The sequence below is a fragment of the Canis aureus genome, chromosome 11, assembly GCF_053574225.1.
Source record: "Canis aureus isolate CA01 chromosome 11, VMU_Caureus_v.1.0, whole genome shotgun sequence".
NCBI classification, from domain to species: domain Eukaryota; kingdom Metazoa; phylum Chordata; class Mammalia; order Carnivora; family Canidae; genus Canis; species Canis aureus.
The window spans coordinates 50,383,358-50,409,928 of record NC_135621.1 but is presented as its reverse complement, the minus strand read 5'-3'; the positions used below and the strand labels follow the sequence as shown (position 1 = coordinate 50,409,928).

Below are 26,571 nucleotides of genomic sequence, written 5' to 3'. Positions count from 1 at the left end.
CTGGCTGGCTCCCCCTCCTCCCTGTCTCGTTCCGGCTCTGTATCTCCTTCCCCTGGATTGCCTCAGGAGAAGGAAAGAAGAAATGTTTTCTAAAAAGAAGTTTAATGAAACCAAACACTTGTATTTCCAACTATTGACATTGGATTTGTGCTTCTCCAGCCCGGCCATTTGGGACAAGTCTTTAACCGCCTCTCTTCGCCCGACGGTCTAATGCAAACAGACCATAAAAAAATAAACTTTCCCCCCAAATATTATCTTAGGCCTCGTTTTATCATGCTTCCTTGAGCTGTCTCTGTAAAAGGAAAGAAAAAAGAATGTGGGCTTTAGTTTGTGCAGGGATACAGAGAGCCCCATCCCCGGTTCTCCCCAGACTGTCTGCATCCCAGAGCGTTTGCTGCCTGTCTCCTCTCCAGGCAGGCCTCGCCCAGGCCCTTTGTGTTCATTCACCTGTGAAACGGGCTAACACCTGACTGCTAGGTTGCTGTAAGACAGAAGTGGTGACACAAGTATCTTTGAGACTCAGAAACCAGAGCGGGTATAGGACAGGACGGTGTGCCGGCCTCTGCTCTAACCAGACAGAAAATGCCCCCTGCCCAAATGTAGTCTCATTCAGCTTCAAACAAACAAACAACACAACACGACAAGTAAAAACACTCTTGCTGGCTCAAACAAACATATTCACAAACTGGATTTGGGCTTAGGGCTACCTGTTTTCAACCCCACAAGGATGGTAACCGAGTATTTGAGACAGGTGGCTGAAAATCCAGATGCCTCTCGCTGGGTGAAGCCCCTGGTTTATCTTCTAAGGGGGGAGAAAATAAGAACTTGCCCTCCTTGAAGGTGGGCTCCGATGGGGTGGGGAGATGAGGGAAAACTGAGGGATCACAGGGCCTGGGGTGAACCCTTAGTGGGTGAAGGCATAGTGAGAGAAGGCTGGTGGATGAAGGCCATTTTTTTTTTTTAAAAGATTTTGTTTATTTATTTGACACAGAGAGAGAACACAAGCAGGGGGAACGGGTAAGGGAGAAGTAGACTCCCACTGAGCAGGGAGCCCCTTATGGGGCTCGATCCCAGGACCCCAGGATCACCACCCAAGCTGAAGGCAGACACTTAACTGATTGAGCCACCCAGGCGCCCCTGATGAAGGCCATCTTTATGATATACTTGCCAAATTCAGACCTTAGCAACTTAACCTGGTTAGGCCAGAGCTTCGAGCTCTGGAGGAAAAGGGGATTTATCTGGATTTTCCTCTGCGAACTGCACCACAGTTAAACAGATCATAGAAGGAGGAAAGTTCTGAATTGGAATTTTACCAATTCTGAAACCCCAGATAAATACTGGAACTGAGCAACAATGACGATTTATAACATAAAAATCATGGGTAGATGATTATGTACCTTTTAGTGAACAAACACACCACTGCCTATGAAGTTGTCTTGCCAAAATTAATCAAACCCACCCAAATTTGATCAACCTATAGATCCAACCAGAAATTTAGAGGAACCAGAGGGTCAGGGGAAAGAGGTGATGCAAGCCACAAAATCCACACTGTGGGAAACCCTACAGATGGCTCCCCACCTTTTTTTACCTTCAAATTTTACTTTAATTGGAAACTAAATGTATTCTTTTCATATTTAAAGACTGTGGTACTGAAGTAGAGACACAGATATTATGATATGCATTTAGAAATTAAATATAACAATTTCAACACAACATTGTGTAAAAACTCATAGGTACACTTCAAATAAGTCTGAGGTCTGGGCATTCATGGCCATCAGATTTCCCCCTGGAAGCCAGTGAACTGTGCCAGGAGATTGTCCATGGGCTACATGACAGGATTGGTTTTCATTACAGGAGGTCCATTTAAAAGCTGCCAGTCACAATGCCTCACCAGCTCCCCTGTAAATATTTCAAGAAGAATTTTTGCAAACTCTTATCCTACACAGCTCCTAAAGCCTCCTCCAGATGGCATGACACTGACTGAACCTGGATGCATCCTCTGAGTAAGGCAGCATAAATCAGTTGGGATGAGATCCCTCTTTGTTGGTGAAGATATCTGCCACATTGTGAGTATAGATTTGTTGTCTATATACTGTAGACAACAAACAAATTTTGCCGTAAATAAGTTCACAAGTGGAAAGGGGTGGGTGGGAAATATGTATATTCAGAGACTTGAAAATATTTAAAAAGTGAAACTGAGCCCCAATGTTGAGGGATACACAATTGGGTGATAATGCTGTGAAGAAAGGAAGGAGGTCATCATAAAATGTGGCCCAACCATAACTGACAGAGGGCAGGGCAGGGTTTATGGCAGGTTGGAGCACAGGCAGGAACTTCTGAACCTGGTTCTATCTCTTGATTTGGGTAGAGGTTATAAGTATGTTCACCTTTTGATACTTTATTAAACTATACACCGATTTTCTGCATTTATGCTATTTGTTTTTTAGCCATATGAAGACGGTATATTTGTTTTCACTACATGCCCCTGATTCTTTCTCTACCCCTGCCCCCATAATTTGGAGCCCCCTTTTTAAAAAATATTTTATTTATTATTCATGAGAAACACACACACACAGAGAGAGAGAGAGAGAGAGAGAGAGGCAGAAACATAGGCAGAAGGAGAAGCAGGCTCCATGCAGGGAGCCCGATGGGGGACTCGATCCCGGGACCCTGGGATCACGACCTGAGCCAAAGGCAGTTCAACTGCTGAGCCACCCAGGCGTCCCAGTTTGGAGCCCTTTTAACCATTAGCTGCCAATCTCTGGGTTCTGAATTCTGCCCAATTTCCTATCCTCCTTTTCCTAGACTCTCCTAATTATATATATCAGTCAGAACAGGCTATTACATTGCAGAAACAAACAACCTTGAGATGTCTATAGGTTAAGACAAAGGTTTACTTACTGCTTAAGCTATATGCCTATGACATCTTAGCAGAAGCCTCTGCTCAGCTTAGTTGCTCAGGGACCCTGGCTAATAGAGTAGCTACTTTCTCAGATAGTCTCAAGGGCTGTGCCAGTACTGAGTGGCAATCAAATGCTTCAGCATGGAGGTGATACGTGTAACTTCTGCTCACAATTCATTGGCCAAAAGTAATCACATGCCACTATCCATTTGTGTAAAGTACAAATTTCACTGCCTGCTTTTCAGACCACAGATTGATGGTGAAGTGACCAATCTCATCACTCCTTTGGAAGTCTTTCCGTGATTGGTCACCATGCTTCTGGGACTCAGTTCAGGCACAGGCAGCAAAGTGTGTGGCTGTGTTGCCTCCTTGCCTCCTAGTGATAAACCCACATGGCATTTTACAGAAATGGAGACTCTATAGAGGATTTGCTGACAAAAAATAGAAGTACAGCAAGGAAGTAAAAAGTGACAACACTGGCAGCAAAATTGGATGTGGATAGATTTGAAGATGGCAACAACAAAGCAAAGATCAGAGGAGACACGAAGCTACTAGAAGCTATGGTGCTGATCTTACTGGAAAAGCCCAATGAGTATAAAAAAACAGGTAAAGTCACTTCATTATTTTTCCATTTTAATTGCAGTTGAAACATAAAGCCGCTTATGGTTTAAATGGAATATTTTCTACTTTGGGTAGAAGACCATAATATTTTAAAATCCTAATTAGTCTGGCTACCATTCAGAGCAGAGGATTGAAGCCAGTTGCAATAACAACAACAAAGTCAATCACGAGGAGACTGAAGATGAACCATTTACTGCCAATAAAGGCTGGTTTCATCATGTCAGAATTCAGCATGATTTGGTTGATGTTAAATGACTTGTGCACCCAGAAATTTGCACCCCAATCCTGAGAAAGTGTTCCAGGAGAAGTGATACCAACAACAACAACAACAAAATTTCACCTTTAAGAAATGCTCATAGGCATTTCATCGCATTGCAAGAGTGAAAGATAAACCAATGTAAGCTGATCCAAAATTCATAAGGAGCACGACAGCACACAAAGGCATAGAAAAGGTGCCAGCTGCACATCACAAGTTACACAATGAGAGGAAGAAGGTAAAAACTGCTCAAACTACTTTTGATAAGCTTTTTTTTAGAAAGAAAGAAAGCACTTTAATCCTCAGTGTTTCTAATGTTTTAAATTACAGTAGAACGTGTAAATATTAATTTTGCTAATTTTTCATTTCCTAATGCATTTATAGCCAACAGTAAGAGAGTTTTTAAAGTTTTGACCAAAAGTATTTAAAGGTCATGAAACAATTGTCTTCCCATTGATTATCAAGAGCGCTTTGTAGGGTTGCAACATATGCGTCATTTTTATCAACTTGCGCTATCGTGCAAAGCAAACATACTTGGTTTGTGGAGAGTTAGGTTACAATTTCTTCACATCTGTTTGTGGCAACTCAATTGCATGGAATGTGAGGAGACTTCTGGAAAAGAACTTGAACTCCTTGGGTTAGCTAGGTTGAGGGTTTCCAGTTATATTTTGGAGTCTGTTATTCAACCCCAACCTGACGCTGCCACCTGGAGAGCCTGTGTATGATCCTGAGTGGGAAAGAGTTTGTGGACAATATAAGATGAACCACACCCATTTAGCATCCATGCTATCCTGCTAGGGGGGTCAGCTCAAAAAATGTATACAAGACAAAGGGAATACGTTTCTTTACTTACTTCATGGGAGGGCAGATATATTAAGCTACAGTCAATGTAGAGACTCCAGCCCTAGTCAAAGTTGAGGCCGCCTTGGGCCATCCGAGCCTTATGACAATGGTAGAACACCCAGAGGCTGTCTGATGCCCCAAAGCAGCTGTCCCAGTGGGAACCACTGGTCCCAGGAAGAGAGGAGAAGGTCATCAGCCTTGGGGTATAACCAGCAGCCTCAGAAGAGGGTTGAGAACAGTAGCTGAGCAGTAGTTGAATCCGTTGAGAGTCTGTAGGCTCCAGAGTCACTCAGATGTTCTGAGGAGGAAGCAGAGGAGGATGAGGGAGGGTCTGATGTCCCAGAGTTACACTTGACAGGCACTCCAACCTAGGGGAATCCACACTGTGTTAATATGACCTCATTCTTCCACACCGGCAGTGAGGCCTGGGAGCATTAGGGTTGTTTCCAGATGAGGTGACCATATAATTTATTGATCCACCAGAAATATTTTTAAGGTCAAAGGGATTGCTGTTAATACTTAAACCTTTTATTAATGAAAGGCACAAATAGGGTGACCCAGACAAACCACACCTTACACTCACATTTTAGTTGTAAGTGGAATCCAGGTAATTGTAAGTCAGAGGTCATATCAACATTAATGAAAAGAAATGAATGTGCTCTCACCAGGCACTGCAGGCCGGGCTCCCTGGAAGCGGACTCTGAGGTGTAGATTAGCATGCGGGACGTTTATTAGGGAATGTTCTTGGGATCCACACCTGTGGATGTGGAAGGGAAGGCAGTGAAGCAGGTTCGGGCAGAGAGAAAATGTGGACTGCAAAATAGTCTCATCAGAGGCCTCAGCTGGCCCCAGAGGGAGCTCCAGAGATAACCATCAGTGTTATTGGAAATTGGAGCGAGGGGTGTGGACCTCTCTTCTGCACAGCGACGGGTCATTGCATGTGGCTGTCCCCGAGGCCTTCTCCAGCTGAGAGCAGATTTCTGCCTCTGGCTAGCAGCTCTCCCAACGGTCCTGAAGAGGAGTCAGGGTCACAGCATCTACTACCCTAAGGGAAAGGATGGTTTGAATAAAACTATTATAAAGGTAGATACTTTAACTTCAATCATTAGCCAAGTCCTGCCAAGGAAAGATCCTGTTGCACCTGCTTGGAAGAAGTTGGGGCTCAATGTAACCAGCACATCAATTGCTTATCTGCAAAAGGTATTCCCGAAAAGGGGAACTCATTTTCTCAAATTAATAAAATAGCACCAGTCTTCTTGGAACTGCTTTAAAAATTTCTTTTCCAAAGTAAATTTCTACCCAACTCTATGTGGTAATGTTTGTATGTAAGATACTTACCATGTTCCAAGCACAGTATGGCACTGTTGAAATATCAAACAATTAATTCACATAACCTACAAAGCTGGCACTGCAGAGACCCCAAGGTTAAGTAATCAGACCCAAGTGGTGGTGCCAGGATTTGGACCTAGAGGTCTCCACAGGCTGTGTTTATAACCACTATGCTACACTGGCTTTCAAAAACATTGCTTAATTTAGTAGATGCTATATCACTGCAAAGAAGTTTAACAAGTATCTGCTGAGCTTCTAATCTTTGAAGAAACTAAATATCTCTTCTCTGTGGTGATGCAAAGAAGTGAAATAATAATAATCACAACAGTATTAATATCTGACATGCCAGGCGCTGTCCTAACAGCTTTCCATGCACCCATATCCTGTAACATACAGAATGCTTGGTGCCTGCCCACAAGGAGATCCTCACTAACTGGGAAGCAGGACCGGGAAATAGCTACATCACCATATGTAAGACATGAATGATTTGGGGACCCCAATGTGCAGTGGTCAGAGAGGCACAGGCTGGTGCAGGTCCAGGGGACTTGAACCCTGGAGTGTTTACAGGGTATCCCCTTCCAGGTAATGACACAAATAAGCAATATCATAATCAACAAAATCAGAGTAAAGAAGTACAAGAAAATTCCTTTTTTTCCCACTGTGATTATTTCAGTACTTTTAAAAGAAACTTTCTGGTAAGAACTTTTTCTCAAATGATGCTCTCAATTGCCCATGCTTTGCTGCTGCTAAATTTGGTGTGGTCTGCTGATTGGGTTGTAGAGAATCCAGTTCTAGAGAAAGAAGAGCGTGCTGTGTGCCTGTAGGGCCAGCGTGGCCCTTGAAGGATAGGTTGGACTAAGAAAGGGAAGAGCAGGGGAAAGGATGGGCATGGATGCAGGAGAATGAAGAACCTAAGAGCGCTGGCCTCGCTGAGACACATGCTGTGTGCAGGGAAGCAGGTAGGTTGAGCCAACAGGCTGGGACCACAGGTTAAACCTTGAACGCCTAGTCAAAGGGTTCATAATATATCCCATTCACGAGGGGACTCATGGGAGGTTGATGCCACTTGTCATTGTCTCTCCTCCCCTAAATCTGAATGCCTGGGCACCCAAGCTACTCAAAGCCCTCTAAAGCAGAAGCTGCAGGCGGTGGGTGGCTGGGATCTCTGGTCACCCCCATGGGAGCTTGTCTATACTGTGACCTGACCTTCTGGGGTCGCTATAAACACCCTAGGCCTTCCTCGTTGCCCAGCTCCCCCTTCCAGGGGGATCTCACTGGCTCAGGGTTCTAGGCGGCCGCCCTGGCTGGGGGGCCTGCAGTCGGGGACCCTAGCCTCCCTCTGCCCCACTGCCCGATAGTTCCCCACTCTGGCAAAGAGCAGCCCAGCGGGTATACATGCTCTAGCCACCTTGGTTTCAACTTTCCCTCCTTCTGCCAAACTGTTAAAATACTTTATTCTACAAACACATCACAAACAAATCCAATCTTGCAACTGCTCTGACCTCAAGCCTGCCTCGGGGCAGAAGAATGGCAAGAATGCACTGGAGTCGGTGTTGCTGTGGTGTTTGACGAAGAGGCCCCGGGCTTGGCTGTAGCATCAGATCACGGAGGCAGATCCGGATTTTTAAAGACCCAAGACAGCAATGCCATGTCACCATCTCTGCTTCTCCCCGTCACAGCAGGATCAGAATCACAGTGTGAGAGAAGCAACCTCACAGGTTTCCACGTTCCTGAGTCACTCCGGCTGCTGTCCGAAACGGCTGCCTGGTCTAGAATTTCCAGATTATTACCGGTCCCGTCCTCTTTCTTTCTTTCTTTCTTTCTTTCTTTCTTTCTTTCTTTCTTTCTTTCTTTCTTTCTTTCTTCCTTTCTTTCTTCTTTCCTTCTTCTTCTTCTTCTTCTTCTTCTTCTTCCTTCCTTCCTTCCTTTCTTTCTTTTCTTTCCTTTTTTTAATTCCCTTCCTTTTTCTGTATTAAAATTCAAACGTTGCTTTTCTTCCTTCATCTCGTGCATTCAGGTCAAAGCCTCTGGCTCTTCTCTCTGGTAGAATGAAATATTCCAGCCTGGCTGAACTCAGGGTGGAAATGTTTGTGGAACTTCGGGTTGAATGCTGGTGAAAGGAGCGTGCGGCCAGAGAGGCTCTGAAAACCCGGAGGATCTGGACACTGACCACCTGCAGGCGTGGTCATGGGTACATCTGTCCAGACTGCAAGCTTTCCTTCCCTGGCCTCGGTTTCTGCTCCCTGGATTCACATTCCGTTCCTGTCCCTCCAGCCCGGCCCAGCCTTTTCCACGCAGCCTTCCACCAGCTTGGCCAGGCCACCGGGACTTGTCGCTCCTCACTCCGCAGTCAGATTGGCTACACCATGACCCAGAATTCTGCTGCTGCAAGGTCTCAGGACGCAGCCGTGAGCCTTCTCTCCTTAAGAGGATGGAAAACCTACTGAAGGCAGAGACCGTGTTTTCTCAGCACTGCATTGAGTATAAAGTACAGGTGGAATGAAATTTAGTTGCACCGATTACAAGATGGATGGGCTAGGACCTTTCCCAAGGATGCCTACTTATTACAGATAACAAGGCGGGAAACTTAGACTAACTGGACCCTTCTCAGAGAGAGAGAGTGAAGGGCAAGCTGCACATACTTTGATCTGCCTCGTGGGAAGAAGGAGAGTGGGCTGTGAGAAACACTCAGGGGCAGTCTATATATAGTTGCGACTTTTTTTTCTAAGGGGTTTGCAGGTTTGAACAAGAGCTGATCTCCTCAGGAGGACAGAGGTCGACTGGGCTGCTTCTCCCCCTTCACCAGGCAAAGCTGGCATGACCTCTAAATATATGTGCCCAAAAGTGTTTGAAGGGCACCATATATTTGGTGCCCACCTGGCATTGTAGGTAGCTCCAGCCTAGTAGCTATACTACAAACACAATATATTCTCAGTCCATCTTTTTAAAAAATAAATGAATACACGAAGAGACTTGCAATAAGCGAGTCAAGATTTTTTTTCCAGGGAGAAAGTGATCTTAAGGCATTGTTCGTGTTGAACCCTCCTGGTTGAAAAGGAAGAGAAACACTTTTCTGGAGGTCATGATCTCTGGCCTTGCTAGTCATGGGGGGTGGTCCATGGACAGCATCAGTATCACTTGGAAGCTTATTAGAAATGCAGAATCTGGGGATCCCTGGGTGGCTCAGCGATTTAGCGCCTGCCTTTGGCCCAGGGCGCAATCCTGGAGTCCTGGGATCGAGTCCCACGTCGGGCTCCCTGCATGGAGCCTGCTTCTCCCTCCTCCTGTGTCTCTGCCTCTCTCTCTCTCTCTCTCTCTCTCTCATAAATAAATAAATAAATAAATAAATAAATAAATAAATAAATAAATAAATAAATCTTTTTAAAAAAAAGAAAAGAAATGCAGAATCTGGGAGCACCTGGGGGGCTCAGTTGGTTAAGCATCTGCCTTCAACTCAGGTCATGATCCCAGGGTCCTGGGAATCGAGTCCTGCCTTGGGCTCACTGTTTAGCGGGCAATCGGCTTCTCCCTCTCCCTCTGCCCCTACTCCTGCTTGTGCCCTCTCTTTCTCTCTCTCTCAAATAAATCAATAAAATCCGGGATCCCTGGGTGGCGCAGCAGTTTGGCGCCTGCCTTTGGCCCAGGGCGCGATCCTGGAGACCCGGGATCGAATCCCACGTCGGGCTCCCGGTGCATGGAGCCTGCTTCTCCCTCTGCCTATGTCTCTGCCCCTCTCTCTCTCTCTCTCTCTCTCTGTGACTATCATAAATAAATAAAAATTAAAAAAATAAATAAATAAAATAAAATAAAATAAAATCCTTAAAAAGAGAAATGCAGAATCTCGGCCCCCCACTCCGGATCTACTGAATTCAAGTCTGAATTGAAAAGAGATTTGTATGTGCTGTTCTACAGAACACAGAGAAGATCATGTAATGGTCTAAGTCTGGACCTTGCAACTGCAAAAAGATCTCTAATGTGAAAAATGGCATCTACAAACCATTTATCAAGCAAGGAGCCTTTAGTGAAATCTGCTGTGTGCCTAGTCCTGTGTTAGGCACTGTGGGGGTGGGGGGGTGGGGAAGGGGGATTGAAGGGGGGCACGGGGAGAGGCAGGGGCAGGTCCAGAGAGTAAGGGCTCACACTGTGGGATTTCAACCCCAAACCCCGCCCACCCATCCCTCTACAAGCCTCCACCAAGACGTGGGCTCATGCCTAACAGAATTCTCTACGGCACAGCCCCTGGGGTGACACCGGTCACGTGGATGGCCCTTATTTTCAGCAATAACAAGTCATTAAGATCGAGCTAGCAAGTCTTCAGGGAAGACAGCCGGTTCTAACCCCCGTCATAACATTTTTCTTTTGCGATGAAGCATTGCCGGGTTTGTTGAAAGCTCATTCAGTGTTGCTGAAGCTCAAGCACTCAGGCTTCCCCATGGTTCAGAGTGGGGGGGGGGGGGGCGGGTTGGGAGGTTGTGGGGTGCTGTCCTGGCCTATTAGCCTAGAGGCACAGCTGTATTGTGGAAGTCTATGCTCCCTGCATCGTGTCTTGTGAAGGGAGTTGTTTTAGAATACTATGCATGAAAATGTAGATTCTGGAATCAGATTGCCGTGAGTTCATTTCCAGGCTCTCCCATTTGCTAGCTGTGTGACCTGGTGCAAGCCTCAATTTTCTAGCTATTAATAAAGTGATACTTTGTTTCCTGCTTAATTTGGATGGAATCCAATTTATCTTTTTTTTTTTCTTTTAGGGATTGTGTTTTTGATGCTGTATCTAAGAAATCTTTGCCAAGGTCATAAAAATGTTCTCCTATGTTTCCTTCTAAATGTTGTATAATCTAAAGTTTTATACTTAGGTCTACGATCCATTTTTAGTTTTGAATACACCTCAAAGTATGGAGAGTAAAGGGAGGTTCTTTCTTTTTGCTATTTTCTTTTTCTTTCTTTCTCTTCCTTCCTCCCTCCCTTTATTTTCTTTCTTTTTCTTTTTCCTTTTTGACATATGGATATGTAATTGTTCCAGTACCGTTTACTGAAAAGATCATCCTTTCTCCCTTGAATTGCCCTTGCGCTCTTGTAAGAAATCACCAACAATATATCTGTGGCTCTCTTGTACTGTGTGTATAGTCTGTCCTTTGGCCAAGTCTATACTCGTGATTTTAATAGCTTTATGGCAAGCCTTGAAAGCAGGTAGTAAAAGACTACCAATGTTGTTCTTCGTAAACAATATCTTGGCAACCTAGGTCAGTTCTATTCCATATAAATTTTATAATTGCTTCATTAATTGCTACGCAGAAAAAGTCTGCTGGAATTTTGCATAAAGTCTAAAGATAAATTTGAAGAGAACTGACTGACATCTTTACCACATAGATTTTCCATATATTTATGTCTTTCATTTCTCTCAGCAATATTCTATAGTTTTAAGTGTGTAGGTCTTGCATTTTTTTGTTAAATTCGTTCTTGAGTGTATTTTGTCACTCTTGTAAATGGACCTTTTAAAATGTCCTTTCCTAATTGTTTGCTGAAAGTCTACGGAAATAAAATTAATTTTTACATATTAACTTTGTAACATATGACCTTGCTAAATTCATTTATTAGTTCTGATAATGTTTTTGCAGATTCTTTAGAACTTTCTACATAAGAAATCATGTCATCTGCAAATAGAGGCAGTTTTAATTCTGCTTGCTGAACTTTAGAACCTTTAATTTCTTTTCCTTGCCTTACTGCAGTGGCTAGGACTGTCAGCACAATGTTGAGTAGAAGTGATGAAGGTGGACCTCATTGCCTTGTTTCCAAACTTGCTGGGAAAGTGTTCAATATTTCATTATTAAGAATACCCTTATGGGGCACCTGGGTGGCTCAACTGGCTAAGCCTCTGACTCTTGATTTTGGCTCAGGTCATGATCTCAGGGTCATGGGATTGAGCTACGTGGGGCTCTGTACTCAGCACAGAGTCTGCTTGTCCTCCCTTTTCTCTTGCTCTCTCTCAAATAAATAAATAAATAAATACATACATACATACATACATAAATACATAAATAAAATATTTTTTAAAAAGAATACTTTTTTTTATCAGATTCAGGAAGTTCCTTTCTATTCCTAGATTGCTGAGCATTTTTTTAAAAATAAAGGTATGTTAAATTTTGTCAGCTGCTTTCTCTACATCTATCAAAATGATTTTCTCTATTCTTTGAATTTGGTGAGTTACATGACTGATTTTTTTTACTATCAAAACAACCTTGCATTCCTAGATAAACTGTTGTTGGTCATGAGGTATTTTTCTTTTTTTCTATATTTTTGGTTTTAACCTGCTAATATTTTGTTGAGAATTTTTACATCTCTGTTCATGAGGGATACTGGCCTCTTTTTAATATGTGTTTGTCAGGTTTGGGTATTACTGATACCTTAAAGCAAGTTGGAAAATATATCCCATCCTCCTCTATTTTTTTAAAGGGTTTGTGTAAGTTTGGTGTTATTTCTTCTTTAAATGGCTGTTGGAATTTACCTGTATAATTATCTATGCCTACAACTCAGGTTTTCTGTCCCATCTCTTGTAAATATTAGTGATTTATATTTCTACCTACTTTGTAGAAACTATTGGTATAAAGGCCTTCACAACATTCTCATATTCTCTTTTTAACATTTTAATGTCTGTAAGATCTGTAGCAATTATCTCTCTCTCATTCCTGATATTGGTAATTTGTGTCTTCTATTTTTTCTTCAGCAGTCTAATAAGGTTTACCATTTTTTTGTTGTTGTTCTTCACAAAGAAACAACTTTGGGGTTTGTTAATTTTCCTTATTGCTTGCCTGTTTCTTATTACATTCATTTCTACTCATATTTATTATATTACTTGTTCCATTTTGGTTTACTTGGGGTTCAGGGTGTAATCTTAAGTCACTGATTTTAGACCTTTCTTCTTTTCTAATATAAGCATTTAAAGCCATAAAATTCCTGCTAAGCTCTACTGTAGCCACAACCCACCAATTTTGTTGTATTTTTATGATCATTAAGTTCTACATATTTTCTAGTTTCTCTGTGATTTCTTCTTTCACTCATGGGTTGTTTAGAAGTGTGGGTTTAATTTAATATTGGGGTTTTCCTAGGCATCTTATTTTTATTGATTCTAATTTAATATAATTATGATGTGATTCAAAGACACATGCTACTATAATTTTGATCCTTTTTATTTTATTAGGGTTTGTTTTATAGCCCAGCTTATGGTCTCTCGTGGTGAATGTGTGCAGTTGAAAGGTTATTGGGTATAATATTTTATAAATAAGTTAAGGGGTTGATAAAGTTGCTTAGAGCCTCTGTGAATTTACTGAATTTTCTGATGGCCCTATCAGTTGCAGGGATGGTGTTAATATATCCTACTATAGGGCAGCCCCGGTGGCTCAGCGGTTTAGCGCCGCCTTCAGCCCAGGGCCTAGTCCTGGAGACCTGGGATCGAGTCCCATGTTGGGCTCCCTGCATGGAGCCTGCTTCTCCCTCTGCCTGTGTCTCTGCCTCTCTCTCTCTCTCTCTCTCTCTCTCTGTGGGTCTCTCATGAATAAATAAATAAAATCTTTAAAAAATATATCCTACTATAACTGTGAATTTTTCTATTTCTTTTTTTAGTGTATCAATTTTTGCTTCATGTATCTTGAGGCTCTACTCTTAGTCACATACACATTAACAATCAGATCTTCTTATTAATTGATCCATTATACTTAAAGCTCATCTCTTTTTAAAAATGTATTGTTAACTTTATTGAGGAATAGTTGACAAACATAACTGAATATATTTAAAGTGTACAATGTGATGATTTGATATACTTATATATTGTAGAATGATTACCAAGAGCAAGAAAATTAGCAATCCGTTATCTCACGTAGTTAAAGTTAACTTTAGATATATATATGGTGAGAATGCTTAAAATCTACTCTCAGCAACTTCCCAGTATGCAATCTTATATTCTTAAAAATATATTCTTATATTCTTCTACAGTCGCCTTGTTGTACCTTCAATCCTCAAAACTTATTCTTGTAACTGATCATTTATGCACTTTGACCTACATCATCCCATTTTCCCCCATCTCTCCTCCCCCCAGCCCCAGGTCCCTCCAACCATTCCATTCTCTGTTTCTGTAAAATTGGCTTTTTTTTTCTTTTTAGAGTCCATATATAAGTGATACCGTACAGTATTTGTTTTCCTCTGTCTGGCTTATTTCATTTAGCATAATGCCCTCCAGATTCATCCATGTTATAACAAATGATAGAATTTCCTTCCTTTTCATGACAGAATAATATCCCATTGTCTGTCTATGCCGCATTTTCTTTATTCATTTATCTATTAAAGGACATGTAGGTTGTTTCCATATCCTGGCTATTGTGAATAGTGTTGCAATGAACATGGTGTGAAAGTTTATCTCTTTTAGTCAGCATATAGTTGGGTCTTGCATTTTCAAAAGATCTATTCTGGTAAACTGTACCTTTTGACTGGAGTATTTAGTTCATTAACACTTAATGTGATTATTGATTTGATTGTATCTAGATCTACCATTTTATGATTTCTTTTCTGTTGTCCACTCCACTGTCTTCTATCCTTCTGTTTCCCAGCCTTCTATTGGATTGTTTGAATATATTTTATTATTTTGTTCTAACTCAGTAGATTTTTAGCTATATCACTTTGCATTATTTCTTTGATGGTTGATCTAGGGATTACAAATAAAGTCCTTAGATTTTTGCAGTATACTTAGCATTAAAATACTGAACCTCTTTACATAAAATGTAGAAACCTCAAAACAATGTAAGTTCACTTGCCCTTCAAACCACTGCTACCAACGTTGCCATAGCCATTCCAAAGCACTGTTCCCCTGTATGTAATGTGTCATTTTTCTTTTCCTACTTGCAAGATTTCCTCTTTATTTTTCGTTTGCAGCAGTTTAATTATGATATGTCTAGATGCGATTTTATTTATAATTATCCTTGGATTTCCCCATGCTTTGGATCTTTCAACAAATTTGGGGATTTTCTAGCCAGTATTTTCTCGAATATATGTTCTACATGTCCCTAAATCTTTTTTCAGTTTTTTCAATCTTTATTTTCTTTTTTGTCTTCAGATTAGATCATTTCTTTTGTTGGATCTTCCAGGTCACTCATCCAGTCATTCCCTAGGAGAGTGGCTTCCTAACCAGGCCTGCTCAATATTGAAACTTTTTAAATATTAGATTTTAAAGTACAATGGAAGGCTCAGGTTTTAAAGTACAGCAGAAGTACAATACTAAGATATGATGTTCAAAGCCTGTCCTCAGTTTTGACGGCTCTCTACAGAAAATGGAGATTTGTATGATGAGTTCATAACTTGAGTAGGAGCTAGGTACGTGGTTAGGAGACCGACACCAAGCACAGAATTTTTTATAAGAGTGTAAGGAGGTGCTAAAATCTGGATGTGAACCAAGTGCTATGGGTGCGTGATGTGCAGATGGCTGCCACAACCCCAAGGAGTCAGGAAAGACCTTCAGTGGGCTGGCACTTAATTAGGCATTTCAATTAGCAGGAACAGGCTTTGTCAGGACTAGAAGAACATTCTAGGCAGGAGGGTACTGGGAATGGGCTGCCATGGTTTGGGACGAGAGGGAAGGAGGAAATAGAGTGTAGCGTCTCCAAGGAGGGGCAGGAGAGTAGTCTATGCTGGCCTGTTTGAAGATCGAGCTGAGGACCAGCTTGTTGCATCATGTGAAGGTACTGGTGGGAAAGAGTGGTTCTCCTATCTTTATCTCCTACTTTAGAAGACTAAAGTAACCTCTCTGTCCTCTAGGAGCTCTCACACTGGTTGAGAAGCCAAATCAACCTCATTATGCAAAAGAAGAAGAGTACGCATGGCCGTCATTCTGCTCCAGCCTCCATTTTTCTCTCATTAGCTTGTGGTACCCTCCCAACAAATCTCCCCATTATTCCATTTGCTCACCTCCAATCCATTTTCCACACTTGCAGCCAATCATCTTTTAAAAACACAAATCAGAACACTGCTCAAAGCCACTGACTGGCTTCCACTACACTTAGAACGCTGAGTCCACATCGCTTCCCATGGCCTCGTGCCTGGCCTCCCTATCTTCACACATCACATTCGATCACAATGGCCTTCTGGCTGGTCCCTAGGGGTTTCCATCTTATTCTGGAAGATGGCAAGAATAAGCGAATTATTGAATATTCCATTGACTCGCTTCATTTTGAACACCATTGTGGTTTCCAAACCTAAGATACATTTTCAAAACTCTCCTTGCCTGAAACCTAGCCGAGAAGTATCATGTACTTAGAAAAGGCACACCTACGAGTCAGAAGCTGGCAGGATCACATTTATCCATCCCAAGCACTGGACAGGGAGAAACATAAGCAGAAGCACGTGATGTTGATGTGTGCTTTTATTGAGTGAGATGTGATGTTTAGAAAGTCTGCAGCACACACCCCAAGTGGAATTTTTTTTCAGTAACAGTATCATTAGCCAGTCTGGAACCCTCTTCCCACCATCCTTTGTGCCCCGTTGTCTTTTCTCATACACAGTCAAGGAATGAGAGTGGCTCTCCTTGGCTGAGTCAGGGTGGAGTGACACCTTCTTGACCCCTTCAGAGAAGGTCTGTAGCCTTTTGCTATTTTCTCTGTCCGGTGCACTTGTGATAACAGGATGGAGGCCCACTCTACTACGGAGCTTCCTTGGTTTACAGGGCTCAATGTAGACGCCAGTTTTCTTAGAATATTAAAATAGGATGCAAACACCAACCCCCACCCCCGACCTCCAACATCCTCATCCTGTTTCCTTGTGCCCTCCTTCCCCCTCCCCAAACAACTAATTATCCAAACTGTAGTAAAGGGTTTGCTACCTGGAGTGGTGAGTCTCTCTATTTCGGAATAGAAATTTTCCTGCCTCAGGCTCCCTGGGTCTTTGGCACAGAGGGCACGTGTCAAAAACAGAGCAGAGCAGCTGGGTCAGAGGCAGGGGTGCTCATCCGGGCCAGGGAGTGGGTACAATTTCCAAGCCGTGGGACAGCGCAGCTGTTCAGGCTCCCCTCCTGGCAGGCCTCAGAGCCATTGGACAATGATGTGCGTGCCTCCCCACTCCAGAACATCAGCCAGGGTCCCTCCAGAGGCAACAGATGTCTGGAGGCCTTTGTGAAACAGGCTGGGACATCCTCCTTAGGTCTCACACAGGCAAAATCATCACTATAACAATGTCACAAGGCTCTGCTACTGGGCATAAGCTTAGTTACAGGAGCTAAAATGGAACTTTCAGCAGAACAACCCCCCTCTGTGCCTATCTGCCTCCTGCTCCCCACCTCCAACCGGACAAATATGCCTCCCTGAAATTTTAGAGATTCGTATTCTCACTAGGGAAATTAAAAGAAAGAAAAAAAAAGGTCTTTCCTTTCCAGATTCCTCCTCTGTGCGGACTACATGAGGAGATGTCTGTAAGAAATTGTGGGTTGATATCTCAGACAGGGGGAAAAAAACACTTTAAATTGACAAATCAGTCCAAACCACTAAGGTTATAACTCTTTCTTTTCCCTCTCCAGCAGAATAGTAAAACAGACACGTTATTGGCAGCTCCGTAGTGCTAAGGAGAGGCCGGCTCCAGCATGACATCAGCCCACCGCTTGACCCAAATCTACTATTTCACCAGAGAGCCTTGCACTGCCTGCTTTCCAACATACAGAAGATGCACACGGGGGACGAGAGAAGAAGGCATAAATAAGACACAGATTGGAGACTTTCTGATGTGTTTAGCACATTTTTGTGACTTCCTTTAATACCACAGACCTTGGTTCTCCCACCACGAGGCGAACAAAAGACAAGCCCGAGATGGGGGTTGGGTTGGGGTGGGGGAGACCCATTCAGTAAAAAGTTCTGCTCGCCTACTTAGCATTTTTAATTGAAACGCTAAAAAGAGGAGGCAAAAATAGGAAGAGGAGAATGAACGCCACAGCCGAGTGATTTCAGATATAAAAAGTCCCTTCATTAAATCCGTTGTTTTTTAATTCATAATTGAACTTAAATAAAGAGCGACCTATGGGCAGCTGTTTCTAATATCGAGTCCCCACCGCACATGAAAGACGCATTTATTCTTGCGGCAGCCTCCCTACCCTTGGGTGTTATCAGCTGAACATGTTTTGAACCTACCTAATGCATTTGAGGTAGCTTGGGTTTATTTTTCTTTCAATAAAATAAATGGTTTTGTAATTAAATTTCTGCACTGCCTGTGCTTAATGGTTACATTGACAAGTGCTAATGTATGGCAAGAGAATGAGTTTGAAATGAAACATGCTGTTTTTGAATCTGCAAGCAATTTTGCAGCAGGGCAATCAAACCCCTCATGCCAGCGAACCATTTTCATTAATCTGCTCACCGTGCCCCTTGCCCACTCGGCTGGCCGGGAGAGGACACATTTTAGCTCCCCGTCACCCACCCCCCACCCCTGCCTTTTTCTCCAACACACACGCGCGTGCATGCACAGACACACACACACACACAAATATCATGAAGCGAGCCGTTGTTTGAAACCATTTTGTGGTCTCTGGCAGGCAAGCCGGTGGAAATTCGCTGACTTTACACCGTGAAACGTTGCAGCTGTCCCCTCCAAAGGGACTGGCTGCCTCAACCTTTCAATCCCTGGCAGCCAGTCAACAAGAAAATCTGTCCCTCTGTTTTCCTATTTTTTTGTTTAACTTTTCCCCTTTAGCTAAATTTATTTTTGAATAAATCTTCTCATAGAGAGCAGAGAACAGCTATTACGTATCTGGCCTCGGTCTGCGCGAACCACTTCCAGCCACGGCAGAGGCGGCGGCCTTCCAACCTGGCGCTTGCAGGAAGGTTCCTGAATGCAGACCCGGATGGGGGGCTGTGGCCTTTGCTGGTTCCACTTCCACCCGCTGCCCGCTGCCCGGGGAGGAAGCTGCGGCTGGTGCTCCGGCCCACACAGGTACAGGCAGTGGACACACGACCTGTGGCCCCGTCCCTTCCCTGGAAGGCCTGTGTCTCACCCGACCACTGGCAGGATGGCTCTCCAGGTGTGGCTGCTCTCGAGCCTGCGGGCCCCCTCATCAGAGCCCAACAGGGGGGACGGAGCCCGCGAGCCGGCTGAGTTACGGGGAGCTACAGAGCAACGGGGGTGTCCAGCTCCCCAGGCTCCCCACAAGGTGTGCGACTCAGCATTTTCCCCTCCAGGCTGGGGAGAGGGGCCAGGGGCTGACTCAGCCGCGGCCGGCCAGGATCCCAAGCTGTCCTGCCCCAGCTCGGCCTTCCCTTGCTGCGCGCCAGGACAGGGTTTTGGGAAGGGCTTCTGTGTGGTCCAGCCTCCCTGAATTTACTGCAGTGGAAGATGGAGGAGGCAGCTGCTTGCGGGCTCTCAGGAGCCGGAGGAAGGAGCTCAGCTTCTCGGAGCTGCCCCACCCCTCTCGTACATCTAACTGCCAGGGGTAGGGGACAAATCTGTCATTTCTTAAGAGGCTGGCCGGCGGGAGTCCTTGGCAAGGAGACACAGAGACTTAGCGCTCCTCTAGGGTGTAGGTGATGGGCACCGCAAAGCCCATCCTGAGGGCAGGGGGTGGCGGGCAAGGAAAAGCCCTAAAGTTAACTAGTATCTGCCTGGCAGGAGGGCAACTCTTGGAAGGGGGAGCAAGCAAAGATGTAGGGGGACGAGTGTCAGCCAGACGACACCTTCACAGCAGCCCCATGAAGAAGTAAAAGGTTCTGGTGGACTTATGGAAGAGGCAAAGGCTTAATCTTACCCAGGGTAAAGGGGCAGAGGAGAGACCCGTGTCCCAGGAGGGAAGCATGGAAGGATGGTGAGGGAGCGAAGGTGGAGGGCTACTCACAGGAGCCTCCGCTGAGTCTGAGCTGGGACCCTGATGAAGCTCAGATATAAATATTGTGAGAGCCCTGTCATCTACCACTCAGCCTACCCCCAAAGTGCTTATACATACTCCTCCTGGACACCAGTGGACCACTTTCGGTGTTCATGCGCTCATGCACCCAGCAGATAGTAAGTTCTCACTGTGTGCGAGCCGTGTTGCTGCGATTTTCAGGGTACAGGCATCGGGATGACACCGTCTGCCTTCTCAAGGATGCGGTAAGAGCTTCTAAGGGAGACAGGAACAAAGTGCTACGAGACTTCAGAGGTGGACACAGTGCTCTGCGCTAGGGGGAATAGAAGAAAGCTTCGTGGGAAAGGCAAGTCTTAAAAGACGAGTAGGGTTTCAAGACGGGAGGATGATGTTCCAAGGTAAGGAGCCAGCATGAGTGTGAAAGGAGCCACCGACATGCGGGTGTGAAAGCTGTATCTGGAGAATGATGAGTGGTCTCAAATGAAAGATGGGTGAGATAAGGGTGCATGTGTGTGTGCACCTGTGCATTGGTGGGGGTGGGAAGAGTGGTGGTAAATACAACTGAGGTTAAGATGGGCCCTACTAAGCCATGATCAAGAGGCTACAGAAGCCATGCTCTATTTTGCAAACCACAGCCATTCCCTAAAGGAGTTGGAGCCTTGAGGGTGGGGTAAGTAAGGGAGAGGTGATGTGATCCCATCTCTGTATTTGCAGTAGACCCTGTGAGCCATGAAGAGCCACCAGGGAGCTCCAGGGAGGAGGGAAGAAGTAAAGGCAGACAGACCAAAGCCTATTTCAATAACCCAGGTCAGAGAGGAGGAAGGCTGGCAGGTGCAGGCAGTGGTCCTAGAGAGACGGGATGGATGCCAGGGAGCCTGCAGGAAGAAGGGGCAGCCAGTCAAGTGTGTGGGTAGAAGGGAAGTACCAGCAAGTTGTTTGCTATCTTCTGGGTGTTTGGGAAGATGCTCTTGGCTCGGAGACAGACAGGGAGCCCTGAGAGAGAAGTGGTTTGGGGAGAGGGAGAGAAGAAAGCACCAGCTCTAATTGGGTATGTGGAGTTGGAGTTTCTGGGGGTGACTTTCATGAGACAAGATGCAGGGGACAGCAGGGGGAGAAACAGACCAATGTAAGAGAAAGGCAGAATTCTGAGAACCACTCACACAGAGAGGTGCCAATGGCACGGACGTGAGGAACGGCAGGGCAGCAGGAGATGAGCCGAGAAGAGAAACGATGGTGGTTTTGAAAGCAAGAGTGGGAACACATTCCCAGTGCTTCACGAAGAGGCCCCAGAAGGTGGGGGGGGGGGGCTTGGGTGTGCAATAAGCAGACAGTGGCTATCGTGGGGAGAAAAGTCTACATACAGGAAGGCTGAGTGGGAAGTGAGAAGCAGAGGCAGCCAGAGTGGATTGACAGCCAGGTCACAGTGATGCCTGAGAAGTTTCCCTGGGTGGTGGGCCGCCTGGGGGTGAAGGCGGAGGTGGGGGCCTGAGAGGGAACTCAGGTGCGGTGTGATCATGGGAGAGGCAGAGACGGGTGGAGGAATTGGCCTTGGAAAGCAGCAGATAGAAGGGGTGATGGGCCAGAGAATGTTGAGGTAAAGGCGAGGCAGGTGCCAGCTGTGGCAGCCTCTTGGGGAGGGAACCAAGGGGTGCGTGTGGCGACTTTAGGGGGGGTGGCACAGCCAGAGTGGTGTGGCTTGGAAAGGCGAGGCAGGCAGGAAACGGGATAGCAAGTCAAGCAGGAATGAATAATAGGGCATTGGGCAGCCCTGAGAACCAAGCTGAAGATGGAAACCTGGCTCTGCCGGGCCGGGTCTACACAGCAGCGGTGGTGGTGAGCACTCCGGCCATTCCTGGCAGTCTGGAAGCGGGAGCAGGAAATCTCCAGCCAGCCATGGCCCAGGGCTGCAGCGGGAAGCCAGGGGAGAGGAGAGCCGCACGGCAGGAGGCCTCTGAGTTGCCGTGTATGAGCTTGACCCCCCCAGACCAGTGCAGCCTTATCTTGGGCTGACCTTTGACCCAATTTGAAAAAGTTCCAAATAAAAAAATATACACCACAGCCAGAGAGAAGATGAACTAGAGGTTAGAAAACTAACTTCCGGGGGATCCTGAGGTGTGATCCTGGAGTCCCACATCAGGCTCCATGCGTGGAGCCTGCTTCCCCCTCTGCCTGTGTCTCTGTCTCTCTGTCTCTCTCTCTATGTCTCTCATGAATGAATAAAATCTTTTTAAATAAATAAATAATAAATAAATAAGAAAACTAACTCCCGTGGAAGCTTCTCCTTCTCCCTTCAGCCTTCTTGTGCTGTGTGATCCAGGCGGATCACTTTTTCCATCATTCCCTCCTATATGCCCACCTCTGGGACACATTCTGTTGATTTACTAGCTTCCTGGGGAAAAAAAAAGGTGCTATTCACAGGAAGGTAACCTCGCTTAAAAAGAGCTTTGAGTCTACAAAATCCTGTAGTCCTTGCCCTCTTGCTGCGGTGGTAAAACAAAACAAAAACAAGCAAGCAAAACCAGTTTTGCGGAAACCTCGTTGGTCTTCTGACTTGTTCTTGACATTCAGTGGGCCTGTCAAAACTGAATCAATACTGAACAAATTCTACCCGGTTCAGTTTAGGAAGATAAACCTTTTCAGAGCTGTGGTCAGGTCTTCACCCTCCACGTAGACGCAGGATCCTGGTGTTGGTTACAATCACCTCAAGTACTGACTCTTCTGTGAGAGGCAGCGTCCTAGCCTCGGCCACCATGGAGAAAGGATCCCACGCAAGGTCAGAAAGCCTCAAGCTGGGGACAAGCCCAGAGGAAGGCCTTGCAACATCCTTTGGGTACTGTCCCCCAGGACCCCCCTTCCTGACAAGAGAAAGTGATTCTATGGGGTCTGTTCTTCCTGCATCCTCTTTAAACATCTCCATGTCCCTCCCCAAAGTCCTAAGGAGACCTCTGAAGCCACTCTTTCTCTCCTTTTAGCTGTAAAGTGCTGAGCAGGCCAGAGGGGGATAAAGGAAGTCGGAGCCTAAGAAAGTGTCAGTACCCCAGGTTCTGTCCAGCCTAGAGTCTGACAGCTAAGACCACAGGCACAGTTTAGGATGGGGGCCTCCTCCACAGGCTCCCAGGGCAGAGTGTGGACTGAGCATCCATGCAACAGCTTTCAGGATATGTCCCAATTCTCCTGTGAGCTCACTGTATTTCCCACCAGGGCCACATCTAGGAAGAGTGAAGTTCATAAGCTGACTTCCCATTGCCTAAAAGGTACACGTCTTTCTCTCCCAAAGGAGCCACTTTACCAACTTCGACTTGATGACGCTCCATAGAGAAGAAGTAAATGATTAGGACTGGGATCTACGCTGTACTAAACCCTTCGGTAAGTGTTCACTTTTGACAAACTGTTTCATATCATACCTATTATTTAAGAAGCATTACCCCATTTTACGGGTGAGGAGCTGGCTTTGCATCATATCTGGGTTAAAGCCTTAGCCTGTTCTCCATACTCATCTCACTGCCAAGTCTGTAACACCATTATATGCTGCCTTATAGCAACCTCTGTCTTTCCAAATTAAAAAAGTTCTCTTAGTTTGATCCCTCATGTTGGTTTCTGTGTTCAAGACAGCGAGCGCATCAAAACATGTTGGCTGGAAGCCAATAAATCTTTCATCAAGTATTCATTGAGACAAGCCAGAAGAGATCCCATCTGTAAGGACACAGCTACCTGCTTCAGAATGAGAAAACAAGCAGAAAAACATGTCCACTTGCCACGTCTTCCTTGTAGCCAGGCCCCGGAGGTATGGGTTTGTCATTTCAGATTTGCAGAGCCAACATCACAAAATAACTCTAAGGACCTGGAGATCTTCAAGGGGCCTCTACTATAGCACCATCCCATACCAGTGAGTCCCAAAGCAGCCTTCTTCAGTTGTGGCAAATGTGTCAGTGGGAGGCGGGCACTGTTAGATCACCGAACCAACTGTACCTGGCTTTGTCTCTTGATGTCTCCACTTGAACCCAGAGGAAGACAGCCAATATGGGAAGCAAAACATGGGCGTGTTCTGGCGATAAGCTAATTAGCTCACATGCTGAGGCAGCTCACGCTTCATGTAGCAGAAGCGATTGAAGATCATGATTCATCCTCCCCTTGGCTTTCAGCCCTCATCGACACTTCCAGGAAGGAAGCTACACAGAAAGGAAGGGAAGAGGGAGGGAAGTAAGAATGAGTCCCACGGTGGGAAGGTCCCTGACCTGAGACAGGGGAGGGTGGAACCTGAAAGCTGGCTGCAGACAGGGACAAGGAAAGCTGGGTGCTTTGGAGCCAAAGTGTTCATTATGTGAAATTTCTTAATGACCGTAAGTCCTAAGGGAGGCATATGAGGAATGCCTGGTGCCAAACATGCTTGCCCGGGGCCTCCTGTCCAGATGGAAAATGTGTAGAGAGTTCGAGAAGAGAGTAGAAGAAATGGCGTGCTTGCTGAAGATGACTGATGGCCCTAGGACAGCAAATCTGGCTCCTGTGGGATCAGGCTTTCCTGGAATGAGACACAAAGATTAGTGACTTTCAGGTGAGAAAGAAGCTTGGTTCCTGGGTTTGGGAACAAAACTTCTTTGTGGTTCCTTGAGGGTTTCATTTGTGTTCACCTCCAGACCTTTGCTCATGACCTTTCTTCTTTCCACATGTCTGTATCCTAGTGGGCTAGATAGCTCAGGGCTTCACGAAGACCCCTTCATACCATCGTCCCTGATGGTCTAACCTGGGCTGTCCCTCCCCCAACCTGCTGACCTGCTGTAGCCAGAAATGATTTTGGTTTGAGATTTTCCAATAGGGATATGTTTTCGGGATGAATGTTTGTCTTCTTGGGATCTCAATGTTACTCAAAGACTTTGAGGGAATAATGTAATTAGACGTAATATATTAAGATATTTTATGGAGTAAGATATAAAATTGACAAGAATATGTAAATTAAAGCAGAGACCAAAAGAGAATTTCATGAGGGTGGAGGATCACTCTGGGCCATACCCAGCTAGATACCTGCTTGCTCAAATCTCCACTGGGAGACATAGGTAAAAGAGCTGAGAAATAGGCAGTAGGATGTCAGGGGACATTGGAAGGCTCCCTTCTCTTCACAGTGGCCAAACAATGGGAGGGGAAACTGCTTATTTAGAGTAAATGGCCATAGTTTCACCAATCTGCAATTAAAAAAAAAAAAAAGCAATAGCAAGCTAGAATAAAAAAGACAAGAAATAACAAATGTTGGCAAGGATATGGAGAGAAAGGAACCCTCATGCACTGTTGGTGGGAATGCAAACTGGTGCAGCCACTGTGGAAAACCGTATGAGGCTCCTCAAAAAAAAAGTCAAAAATAGAAGTAGCATATGACCCAGTAATTCCACTACTGGGTGTTTACCCAAAGAAAACAAAACACTCATTCGAAATGATATATGCACTCCTATGTTCCTTGCAGCATTATTTATAATAGCCAAGGTAGGGAAGCAACCCAAGTGTCCATTGATAGACGAATGGATAAAGAAGATATCTCTCTCACACACACACACACACACTGGATTATTACTCAGGCATAAAAAAAATGAGATCTGGCCATTTGAGTCAACACGGATAGATATAGAAGGTATTGTGCTAAGTCAAATAAGTTAATACTGTATATGGCGATCTGAAATGCTACATGATTTCACTTATAATGGAATCTAAACAAAATAAATGAGCAAACAAAAAAGCAGAAACTGACCCATAAATATAGAGAACACACATGGTTGTCAGAGAGGATAGGGTTAGGGAGATGGGGAAAATGGGTGAGGGAGAGTAAGAGATACAGGCTTCAACTTATGGAGTGAGTAAATCACGGAGTCGAAACATACGGCATAGGGAATCAGTCGATGGTATTGTAATAGTGCTGTATGGTGACGGATGCGAGCCACGCTTCTGGTGAGCAAGCAGAAAGTATAGAGTTGTCAAATCACCATGTCCTACATCTGAAACTAATGTAACCTTGCGTGTCAACTAAACTTCAATAAAAAAAAAAAATAGTGCATGCTAGGTATCATGTGCTTCCTGCATGTCGGGCACTGGACTGGTTGCATTACACATGTCATTTCAATCAATCCTCGCTGCAACCACTGAGGCAAATACCACTCTCATTTCAGAGCTGATGAAATCAAGCCACTATGAGGTAAAGTAACTCGCCCCAAATCAAAAAGCTGGTAAGATCCAGGGGCTCCTGGGTGGCTCAATTAACTGCCTGCCTTCAATTCAGGTCATGATCCTGGGGTCCTGGAATCAAGTCCTACATCGGGCTCTGCTCAGCAAGGAGTCTGCGTCTCCCTCTGCCTTGGCTCCTCCCCCCACTGCTAGTTCTCTCTCTTCTTGTGTCTTTCAAGTAAATAAATAAAATCTTTGGGGGAAAAAAAAGCTGGTAAGACCCAGAGTACGCCCCGCCACTATGGGCGTATTAAGGAAGAGCCATGCAGCACGTGTCTCTACCACTCATCACAGGCCCTCCCCAACATTGTATGACTCTTGTGTTGGCCCCAGATGCAGGCCTGCACCGCTGCAGGGACAGACCTCCAGTCCCAGTGTGTCCTGCTTGGCCCTCCCCATCCTGCGGCTCCTTGGCCAGCGGTGTGGGGCCCCCACCCCCAGCACCATGATCTGGAAGGTCTCCCACTGGACCACAGCTTGACTTTTCTAACCAGAGTCATATGAAACCTGGCTCGGTCCCTCCCTTTACAAGCTTGGGAATGACTGAGTCAGATCGAAGTG

The 26,571-nt window shown here is 45.1% G+C and overlaps 2 long non-coding RNA genes across 5 annotated transcripts in view; one reads left to right on the top strand and one right to left on the bottom strand.

Annotated features, from left to right (window-relative positions):
- The window catches only part of LOC144324068 (uncharacterized), a 166,952-nt gene extending 148,784 nt beyond the window's left edge, over positions 1 to 18,168 (top strand). For all 3 annotated transcript variants that reach the window (XR_013389450.1, XR_013389451.1, XR_013389449.1), the window contains 3 exons: positions 1,855 to 2,066; positions 3,309 to 3,508; positions 17,500 to 18,168. This is a non-coding gene — a long non-coding RNA (uncharacterized LOC144324068). The remainder of the gene's footprint in view (positions 1 to 1,854; positions 2,067 to 3,308; positions 3,509 to 17,499) is intronic.
- LOC144324069 (uncharacterized) lies at positions 39 to 26,371 on the bottom strand. Of its 2 annotated transcripts, XR_013389453.1 has the most exons (4): positions 23,776 to 26,371; positions 5,288 to 5,667; positions 4,633 to 4,920; positions 39 to 292 (listed from the first exon to the last, which is right to left on the bottom strand). It is a non-coding gene; the product is annotated as an uncharacterized LOC144324069 (long non-coding RNA). The 2 variants fall into 2 exon arrangements; XR_013389452.1 differs by lacking the exon at positions 39 to 292 and having other exon boundaries at positions 316 to 4,920; positions 23,776 to 26,368.
- Positions 26,372 to 26,571: the final 200 nt, after the last annotated feature.